This window comes from Dendrobates tinctorius, unplaced genomic scaffold (assembly GCF_039654945.1).
Source record: "Dendrobates tinctorius isolate UK_male_01 unplaced genomic scaffold, ASM3965494v1 ptg000308l, whole genome shotgun sequence".
Taxonomy (NCBI): Eukaryota; Metazoa; Chordata; class Amphibia; order Anura; family Dendrobatidae; genus Dendrobates; species Dendrobates tinctorius.
The window spans coordinates 2,791,775-2,802,423 of NW_027361975.1; the positions used below are offsets into that span (position 1 = coordinate 2,791,775).

General features: G+C 46.8%; 1 long non-coding RNA gene across 1 annotated transcript; it reads left to right on the forward strand.

The window, feature by feature from the left end:
- Positions 1 to 693: 693 nt before the first annotated feature.
- LOC141073614 (uncharacterized) lies at positions 694 to 5,866 on the forward strand. The gene is made up of 3 exons (XR_012227019.1): positions 694 to 1,138; positions 2,120 to 2,538; positions 4,965 to 5,866. It is a non-coding gene; the product is annotated as an uncharacterized lncRNA (long non-coding RNA).
- Positions 5,867 to 10,649: the final 4,783 nt, after the last annotated feature.

Genomic DNA, 10,649 nt, shown 5'->3' on the forward strand with positions numbered 1-10,649 from the left:
GGGCATAGGGGATGCCGCTCAGAGACGGAAGCCACAATGACGGGTGGTGGAAGTCCCAAAGAACTGGTCGCTGAGTGCCCAATGGTATGGGCTGAAGTCTTGCAGATATTGGCTCCCCTGGCCCTCTTAAAAAGCAACAATGTTTTCTATCAAATCCTAAATTCGGCACTTTCCCCTGCCTGCAATGCACACAATGTAATAACGTACAGAAAGGTAATTTCTTCTACCATCCCCATACCGGTAAAAAATTTAATATCCGTGAATATTACACCTGCGACAGCTCGTTTGTAGTATACATTATCAAATGTCCGTGTGGTTTACTCTATGTAGGGGAAACCACACAACACATCAGAGACCGCATATCCAAGCATAAGTCTACGATTAGGTGCAAGAATATGCTTCTCCCCATCCCATATCATTTCATCACTGCGGGCCACACCATTGCTCAATTAAAATTTCAAGTCATTGAGCAGGTTCACACCTCACGCAGAGGAGGCAACCGCATTAACATATTAAAAAGGAGAGAGGCTTATTGGATTCATGAACTCAATACCCTGACACCCAAGGGGTTAAATAAAGACTATGACTCACAGGCCTTCTTACAAGTATAATGTCTGATACCATCTGATATGTTTACCCCCTCCCCCCCCCCCCTTTTTTCCTCTACAATGTCATTACTGGGTTAATGCTATAAATAATGTACTCTTGAATGCCACTGTACATTGAATGTCATGGATACTAATCTAATTGTGTCTCATTTACAGAACCAACAACTGTGATTGTTTGAATCGTCACCCTCAAAGCACTGAATAGCCACTATCTTCACCACTGGCACCTATGATATCGGCGCTGCAGTAGTTAACTCAGGATAGCTCACTAATGTCCACCGCTCTGCCCTACAAGCCAGCCTGACAGGCAGCAGTACACTCCCAGTGCTCCCTGCTGACACGCCCCCTCCATGTCTCTCTCGGCGTCCAGAGCTTATGGTGACGTGTCTAATACACGCCCACTGACTTCCGGTGGCGCGCCCCCAACCAGGGCTCGTAATTCACAGGGTTATATAACCCTGCCACTCTCACACTTTGCAGCACTTGGGATTCGCGGTGGATACTGCGTCCACACTCCACAAACCACTACGGTAAGAGTTTTATGCCTCTTATAGACAGATTTTGTGACTTCATGTCACGTCACTGTAGTATTACTTTAGTGCTATTCTTTGCCTTCAGCAGTGGGACGGCTTCATGTGCCTCCTCACAGGATTGGTATGTAACTTAGGTAACACAAACCATCTCATCACTCACTAAGTTATATTGGCTATTATAGCACCTTTATCCTCTCCCAGGTCTATCTCACAAAGCCCAGTCACTAAGAATCTCACAGTACAATATATCGGTATGTGTGTTCTTTTCTTTTCTACGTTGATCCTGTTCTTCATGATTATTTATTACTCTCTGCCAATATCTATTATGTGCGATAATGTGATTGATGTCTCAGCATTTTTTCAAAAGTATTTACCTAGAAAACCCATATATTGTTGTATATACTTCCTTTTTTATTGTATTATTTTCATTTATATTTCACAGTACATTGATGAAGGTCCTAGACCGAAACGTCTGTGTATGTATGTACTGTTGTATAATTAAAAATCACCTTTCTGCATCAGAAACCTTTGGTGTGTGCCAAGTTTATATATATTTAGTTCACGGATTGGGATCCTACTTGGGCACCACCCACAATTCTCAGGGTTGTGCCAACGGTTTTGTTCTTACATAGCTACCCTTTACGCTGTGCACACCCTTCTGGGCAATGACATCCCTTACGTTTTCATATAATGCAGAGGAGACATCTCACATTATAGCACAATCCACCCTTCCCAGCGATTTCCTTAGACTGCCTCCCAGGGAGACCAGAGGTCGTGACTTGGAGAGGACACTCAGGCGGTGCACCAATTTGGAGCTACACTGTGTTACCCTCACTGAATACCTTAAAGTTCAGAGGATACCTAGAGGTTTACGGGTTCCCCTACGTCCCACCCTCTTCAGCGATTCAAGTGATTTCTGTTCTAAATTTGAACAAATAATTAACAAATGTTCCTTTGATCTTATGACCCTCACGTTAGAGCATCTACATCTAGGGATTGCAAAGTGCAAAGAGGAAATCTCTAACATAGAAACCCAGCTCTCATCTTCCATCAGCACTGAAGACTTCAATAATTTGAAGACCAAGATCAACGGTGTCATCGATCAACACCGACGAGACACCGAGACCAGAAAGAGGAATAAGTTTGCCCGTGACACAGAAGATTACGAACAGAATAGAGTCTACAAATGGCGAGAATCTTACAACTCCGGGAACTTCAATGCCTACTCCCATTACAGATCCACCACGGACATCTCGTCTTCGGGATCGGATCACGACAAACAGGCCTCATACAGTCGTTTTTTAGGCCAGAGACGCAGATCCATGAAAAGAAGAGGACCCGCAGGGGGAAGAGACCCACACAGAAACATGGACTCCGGTCGTATCACTCGCTCGCAGGTAATGACCCGTTGGTAATCAATATCTCTTCCAAAAGTTTAGGTATAGCAGAATACCGGGTTTTACAAAAAGGCCTTTCCTTCTGCCCAAGTTATAGGTACAATACCTTTAATCTTGACATGGACCTTCAGAGGTTCTATAGATCACTAAGGCTGAAATTACACTTCTCCAATGCTATTGGCACCAACAATAGTACTATACCACCACACCCTCTCTTGCTATCCTCAGATAGCCTAGGACTGAGGAATAAAAGCAACTTCAGACCTCCCACAGGCTCACATGCCCTAGAGACATTCATCTCTTTTATTGATAACACTTTCCAAAATCTGCGGGATGACATCCATAAAGGACGTATGCATTTCCCATCCAACCTTACTGCACTTGATCAACAAGCTCTTAAAACCTTACAGGATGACAAAGACATTATTATCAAACCAGCAGATAAGGGGGGAGCCATTGTTGTCCTTGACAAAACAATGTATTTGGGTGCGGTTCATCGCCAATTGAGTGACACCTCGGTTTATCTACCACTTGAGAGGGATCCCACCAATGAAATAAAACACATTATTCAAACTACCTTATCTAAATATAATTTGAGCGGAGTCCTAGATAACAAAACTTGTGATTTTCTAACCAAAAGATTCCCCATTACACCGGTTTTTTATATACTGCCTAAAGTACATAAAAACTTAGATAACCCACCAGGAAGACCTATCGTGGCCTCTACGGAGTCAATTTTCTCTCCCATCTCCAAATATCTAGAGAAAATTCTTACACCTCTCATCAAACAGACACCCTCCTTTCTACTTGATACAGGGGCCTTTTTGGATGTTATCCGTACTCTGGACCATGTCCCCAAAGATGCCATTCTTGTCACTTTTGATGTAAAAGATCTATATACATCCATTCCCCACATACAGGGTATTCAGTCAGTGCGGAGACTTCTGGAACTATCCAAATTCCATCCTGAACAAACCAACCTATGCTGTGAATTATTGTCCATCATTTTAACCAGGAATTTTTTTCTTTTTGAAGACACATATTATTTGCAGACGAGGGGGACTGCGATGGGCTCGAACACCGCACCTCCGTATGCAAATTGCTACGTGGCCCATTTGGAGGATCACATCATATATCGTGACTGTCTCTTCCGCACTCATGCGTTAGTGTGGAAGAGATATATCGACGATATCTTCTGTATCTGGGGGGGATCACTAGATACACTACAATCCTTCTTCTCCATGTTACAAACAGCCTGGCCTGGACTGAGCTTCACCATGACCTATCACCTTGAACAAGTCAATTTCCTTGATACGGTAGTCATGAAGGATGATTCGGGACACCTATCCACTGACCTCTATAGGAAACCCACTGATCGCAACAGTTTGCTTCATTATGAAAGCTTCCATCCTACTAAAATGAAAAACGCGATCCCCAAGTCACAATTCAAAAGGGTTCAGAGGATTGTGTCTAACACTGGGGTTCAAAAAATACGCATGGATGAAATGCGCACAAAATTCCTTGAGAGGGGATATCCAACGAGTGTGTTAAATGATGTGGACCTTTCCCCCCCAAGGGAATCTAAGACCGCCAATCGCATTTCTTTCGTTCATGACTACCATCCCTTTGCTTATCGTATTCATTCCAGCATTAGACGTCATTGGCATCTTCTATCTACGGCTCACCCGAACGTAGAGGCATTTAGAGTACCCTTTTTACCGTGTTTTAGGAGACCACGGAATGTCCGTGACACTCTGATTAAAGCAGATATTGGCTCCCCTGGCCCTCTTAAAAAGCAACAACGTTTTCTATCAAATCCTAAATTCGGCACTTTCCCCTGCCTGCAATGCACACAATGTAATAACGTACAGAAAGGTAATTTCTTCTACCATCCCCATACCGGTAAAAAATTTAATATCCGTGAATATTACACCTGCGACAGCTCGTTTGTAGTATACATTATCAAATGTCCGTGTGGTTTACTCTATGTAGGGGAAACCACACAACACATCAGAGACCGCATATCCAAGCATAAGTCTACGATTAGGTGCAAGAATATGCTTCTCCCCATCCCATATCATTTCATCACTGCGGGCCACACCATTGCTCAATTAAAATTTCAAGTCATTGAGCAGGTTCACACCTCACGCAGAGGAGGCAACCGCATTAACATATTAAAAAGGAGAGAGGCTTATTGGATTCACGAACTCAATACCCTGACACCCAAGGGGTTAAATAAAGACTATGACTCACAGGCCTTCTTACAAGTATAATGTCTGATACCATCTGATATGTTTACCCCCTCCCCCCCCCCCCTTTTTTCCTCTACAATGTCATTACTGGGTTAATGCTATAAATAATGTACTCTTGAATGCCACTGTACATTGAATGTCATGGATACTAATCTAATTGTGTCTCATTTACAGAACCAACAACTGTGATTGTTTGAATCGTCACCCTCAAAGCACTGAATAGCCACTATCTTCACCACTGGCACCTATGATATCGGCGCTGCAGTAGTTAACTCAGGATAGCTCACTAATGTCCACCGCTCTGCCCTACAAGCCAGCCTGACAGGCAGCAGTACACTCCCAGTGCTCCCTGCTGACACGCCCCCTCCATGTCTCTCTCGGCGTCCAGAGCTTATGGTGACGTGTCTAATACACGCCCACTGACTTCCGGTGGCGCGCCCCCAACCAGGGCTCGTAATTCACAGGGTTATATAACCCTGCCACTCTCACACTTTGCAGCACTTGGGATTCGCGGTGGATACTGCGTCCACACTCCACAAACCACTACGGTAAGAGTTTTATGCCTCTTATAGACAGATTTTGTGACTTCATGTCACGTCACTGTAGTATTACTTTAGTGCTATTCTTTGCCTTCAGCAGTGGGACGGCTTCATGTGCCTCCTCACAGGATTGGTATGTAACTTAGGTAACACAAACCATCTCATCACTCACTAAGTTATATTGGCTATTATAGCACCTTTATCCTCTCCCAGGTCTATCTCACAAAGCCCAGTCACTAAGAATCTCACAGTACAATATATCGGTATGTTTGTTCTTTTCTTTTCTACGTTGATCCTGTTCTTCATGATTATTTATTACTCTCTGCCAATATCTATTATGTGCGATAATGTGATTGATGTCTCAGCATTTTTTCAAAAGTATTTACCTAGAAAACCCATATATTGTTGTATATACTTCCTTTTTTATTGTATTATTTTCATTTATATTTCACAGTACATTGATGAAGGTCCTAGACCGAAACGTCTGTGTATGTATGTACTGTTGTATAATTAAAAATCACCTTTCTGCATCAGAAACCTTTGGTGTGTGCCAAGTTTATATATATTTGGTTCGGAGCATAGAGTCTTCCATAAGTGTTGTCGAAGAACCGCAATGGATTGTGGAAATGAGACAATAACTGAAAAGTATCCGGGGCGAGCTGGCCGAAGTAAAGAAGAGAACGGAGCCTGCGCCCATCCGACCTAGCTACAATTCCGGGCCCTGGGGGCCTCGCAATGTCCGGGGTGGCTGAACCTCACCGGCCCGGTGTTATGAGTGTGGAGAACTGGGCCACTTCGCCCAGGAGTGTCTGCGGCGTGGGAAATACCCACCCCGGCGGACATCAAACTAGAGGGCTCTGGGCATAGGGGATGCCGCTCAGAGACGGAAGCCACAATGACGGGTGGTGGAAGTCCCAAAGAACTGGTCGCTGAGTGCCCAATGGTATGGGCTGAAGTCTTGGGTCATGCTGTGCGGTGCCTCGTGGATACAGGGTCACAGGTGACGACCATGCCGGCAACATACTTCCGGCAACATTTCCCGGAAGCGGCCAGGCCCCAGTGGGGTCCATGATATGACTAGTAGCCGCAAACCAACTGCCGGTACCTGTCATCGGAGTGGTGTGGCTTCAGATGACATTGTGTGGTAAAGCCCTCGGCTTCCGGGGAGTGGTCCTGACCCAAGGAGAGACTAACGATCGCCACCCGGTCATCTTGGGCATGAATATACTGCGGGAGTTCGGCAACCTACTCCTTAATGATGATTCCACGCAGGAGACCCTAAGACAGTGGGGTTCTCGTATGGCCCAGGGGCAGGTCTTCCAGCGGTTGGTGCGGGAGGCGCAAGTACTCCAGGAGTGTCAGGAGGGTGAGGCGCTGGGCAAGGTCATCACACCGGCGAGCCCCCGGCTTGTGCTCCCTCCGGGACAGACGGTGGTGGCTGTGCCAATCCGTGCCACGATACCATTGGAGGGCGTGGAGGTACAGGTGGAGCCTTGTTCCTCAGAACGCCTACACCCTGGCATCCTGGTGGCCTGCTCCCTGGCCACAGTGTGGGGAGGGACCGTCTTGGTACAGTGCGTCAACCTGGAAGATCAAGACATCACCCTGAAGCCGAAATGGCCAAGCTAGTCCGGCCATTGGAGGAAATACTGCCGGACCCCGCAGTCCAGTTGCGGGTGCAATCTGAAGATCCCTGGGCGGTCACTGTGTGAACCCAACAGGCTGCCGCATCCACGGTCCAAGAAAAGGGTCGAGTTATCTTGGAGAAAATGCGGGCTGAACTCTCCGGTCTAGCGCCAGCCACACTTCTCCAAGTGGAGACACTTCTTGGACAATTTTACAGTGTCTTCGCCAGCCACAAAGAAGACTTCGGATGTACCACGGCCATCACACATGGGATCCCCACGGCGGGAGCAGCCCCCATCCGGGAGCGATATTGGCAAATACCACCACAGCTATATCAGGAAGTAAAACATCTATTAGCCCAAATGCTCCGAAAGGGGGTCATACGAGAGAGTCAAAGCCCTTGGGCGGCCCCTATCATCCTGGTCCGGAAAAAAGATGGCACTCTACGGTTTTGCATGGATTATCGGAAGTTGAACGCCTGCACCATCAAGGATTCGTATCCACTGCCCCGTATAGAGGAGTCTCTGTCCGCCCTGGGGAACGCGACGTACTTTTCCACCCTTGACCTAGCCAGTGGGTACTGGCAAGTGCTGATGTCAGAGGAGGACAGAGCCAAGACGGCATTCATCCTTCCCATGGGACTGTTCGAGTTCAATCAGATGCCGTTTGGGCTGGCCAACGCCCCAGGAACTTTCTAGGGGTTGATGGAGCGGTGTCTAGGAGACCTCAACTTCGAAGCCACGTTGATATACCTGGACGATATTATCATCTATTCCGCCACCTTCGAGGACCACCTGAAGCAGTTGGGGCAGGTGCTCGGCCGGCTGCAGAAGTACGGATTGAAGGTAGAGCCCCAGAAGTGCCACCTATTCCACACCCAGATCGAGTACCTGGGGCATACCGTCTCAGCAGAGGCCCGGGAAGCCCATGAAAAAGGGGCTCACTTTGGTGCGCAAAAAACGTTACAGTGGTTACAGCAGATAGTGTACCACCCACGCTTGCACGTTGCTGTGGAGGAAGTTTGTCGGATCTGCAGCCCGTCCAAGCTCACTAAACCCCCTGCGCAATGAGCCCCAGTGCAGACCATTGCAGCATCAGCCCCCCTGGAGCTTCTTACAGTGGATTACCTGACCATCGGTCCTGCCTATCAGGGGTATGAACATTGTCTCGTAATGGTGGACCATTTCACCAAGTTCGCCGTGGTCACCCCCACCCGAGACCAAACAGCGGAGTCGGCTGCTTACGCGATTTGTAAGAACTTTATTCAAGTGTACGGCTGTCCACAATGAATACATTCAGACCAAGGAGCGTGCTTCCTGGGAAAAGACATGGAAGAGCTTTGTCATCTGTACGGTATCGATAAATCGCGGACTACGCCATACCACCCGCAGGGAAACGGAGCCTGCGAGCGATTCAATCGTACGTTGATCCAAATGCTGCGCACCCTAGAGAGCGACCGCAAGGCCTGCTGGCATGAATACGTCCCCGAGCTGATGTGGGTATATAACAACCGAGTGCATCAAGTAACGGGCTACACCCCCTATTCATTGCTGTTCGGGCGAGAGGGTAAAGGAATTACGGAAGTAGAATTAAACCCGGAGGAGCCACAACCCTGGACTGGGGTATCCTCATGGGTCCGAAATCACCGGCATCGGCTGCAGACCCTCCACCGAATTGTACATACGAAACTCCAGGATCTAGAACACCAGGGGAAAACACTACCACCACCTATTGACTTTCAGGCTGGGGCCTGGGTACACGTACTTGATCAATGTCCCCAAAACAAGTTAGAACCACGGTGGGAGGCGAACCCGTACCGAGTGTTGTGCCGGGTAAGTCCTGACGGGCCTGTATACGAAATACAGTCTGAAGGAAATAACACGCCTCTCACTCGGATTGTGCACCGTAACATGTTACGACCATGTACGTCTGTTGACCCCCCGCAGCCCGAACCAACCCCCCAGGTCCCCGACCCACGGCCCCCGGTCTGGGACCTGGATGATGAAGAGGACTTCCCCGTCACACCTATGGGACGTCCCAGTGGTGGCACTACAGCAGACCTGGACCTCTCACCCGAACCAACTCCGAGCGGTCAACAGCTGGTAAACCCCCTGAATGTTACGAACAGGACCAGTTCATATGGCGACAAGGACTGTCGTCCCAAGGAACTATCACGAGTCTGCAGAAACCCTCGCCCGAGGACTGGCGAACATACAGGATGGGGGAGTGTGGGAGGGACGGCTATGTGTATATATCTATTCTTTGATTTCTTTATTAAACCTGTCAATGTGAGTTTACTGTATCGCGCACTGAATTGCCGGCTTTGCTAAAAGACACCGGGTGCGTATTTCTTGCAAGTCACATGTGTGGTCCGTGTGTAATCCGTATTTTTTGCGCACCCATAGACTTGCATTGGCGTACTACGGGTGTAGTACGCTGACAATTGCAGCATGCTGCGATTGGCACGGAGCCTAGAATACGGATGAGAAATATACGCCTGGTGCGAGTGACCCCATAGAGAATCATAGGTCAGTGTCTAATGCGTGCTTTTAGCGCCTCTCACTCAGCCGTATTCCTCGCCGGTGTGACCCCGGCCTTAAGGAGGAAATCTACCACAAATCCAGGCAAGCCACTAAAATTGAATATGAGGACAATGAGGTCCAAATTTTCCAGGACCTTTCAAAGTTCACTCTTGATCTCAGAAGACAACTTCAGCCTTTGACTAGGATCCTTAGACACAGAAATGTATCTTACAGGTGGATGTTTCCATTTGGACTCGCTATTTCCATCGACAATAAAACTTTGATTGTAAAAACACCTGAGGATCTACCCTACATCCTGAATAAGTTGGCTCTTTCTCAAATTCAACTACCAGACTGGACAACAGCAGAAGACCTTCTCAGATTCCCACCACTACCAAAACATGAAAAATGGTCTAATATCACACCAAATAAACCTAAGAAAATTAGAAGGATGAATACGGACATTAACAAAACGCCTACTTTAAATAAGAAAGAGGGTGAAGACTGAATCATCCCAAAACAAGAAGGAATCTTAATAAACCAAGATTTAGGAATGAGCCGGTTTTTAGCATCACAGACTCTTCACCAGTTTTTAATATGTTTCTGTGTTCGATTTCCTTTTTTTTTTACAGTTTATCACTTCTGATAAGTAAGTTAGCAGAATAGATTAATAATGTACTCTGGTTTTACTTCTTTACTAAATGAGACTTAATCGGGATTGGCACTCTAAGTTTCTTTGTCCTTTTTCCTTGGTTCCCTCTCTTGTTTCTTGCCCCGTCTTCTCCCCCCTCCTTCTCTCCCTCTCTTCCCAATTCCTAATTTCATTAAACCTTTGATTGGCAGGTCCACGCCCCCACAGATCTGGCGATCTTTATTTGCTAATTCATCTGGTTGGACGCCACACTGGTCTTTTATCCAACCAGTAGCAAACTGTGAATTTGAGTTGGGCCGGGAACCCACCCCAATATTCTGGTAAACATGTTCTCTTCAGATATGTTAATAATTGTTATCCCCAGTTGTAATTTCTTCCCCTCTGGTCCTGTTGGATGCCTCTTAAATAAAATCAACGAATATAAACTGTCTTTATGGCCAACTTAAATATTGCAACCTTTAATGTTAAAGGCATAAACATCCTACAGAAAAGATCACAAATATTAAGGCATTTAGAAAAG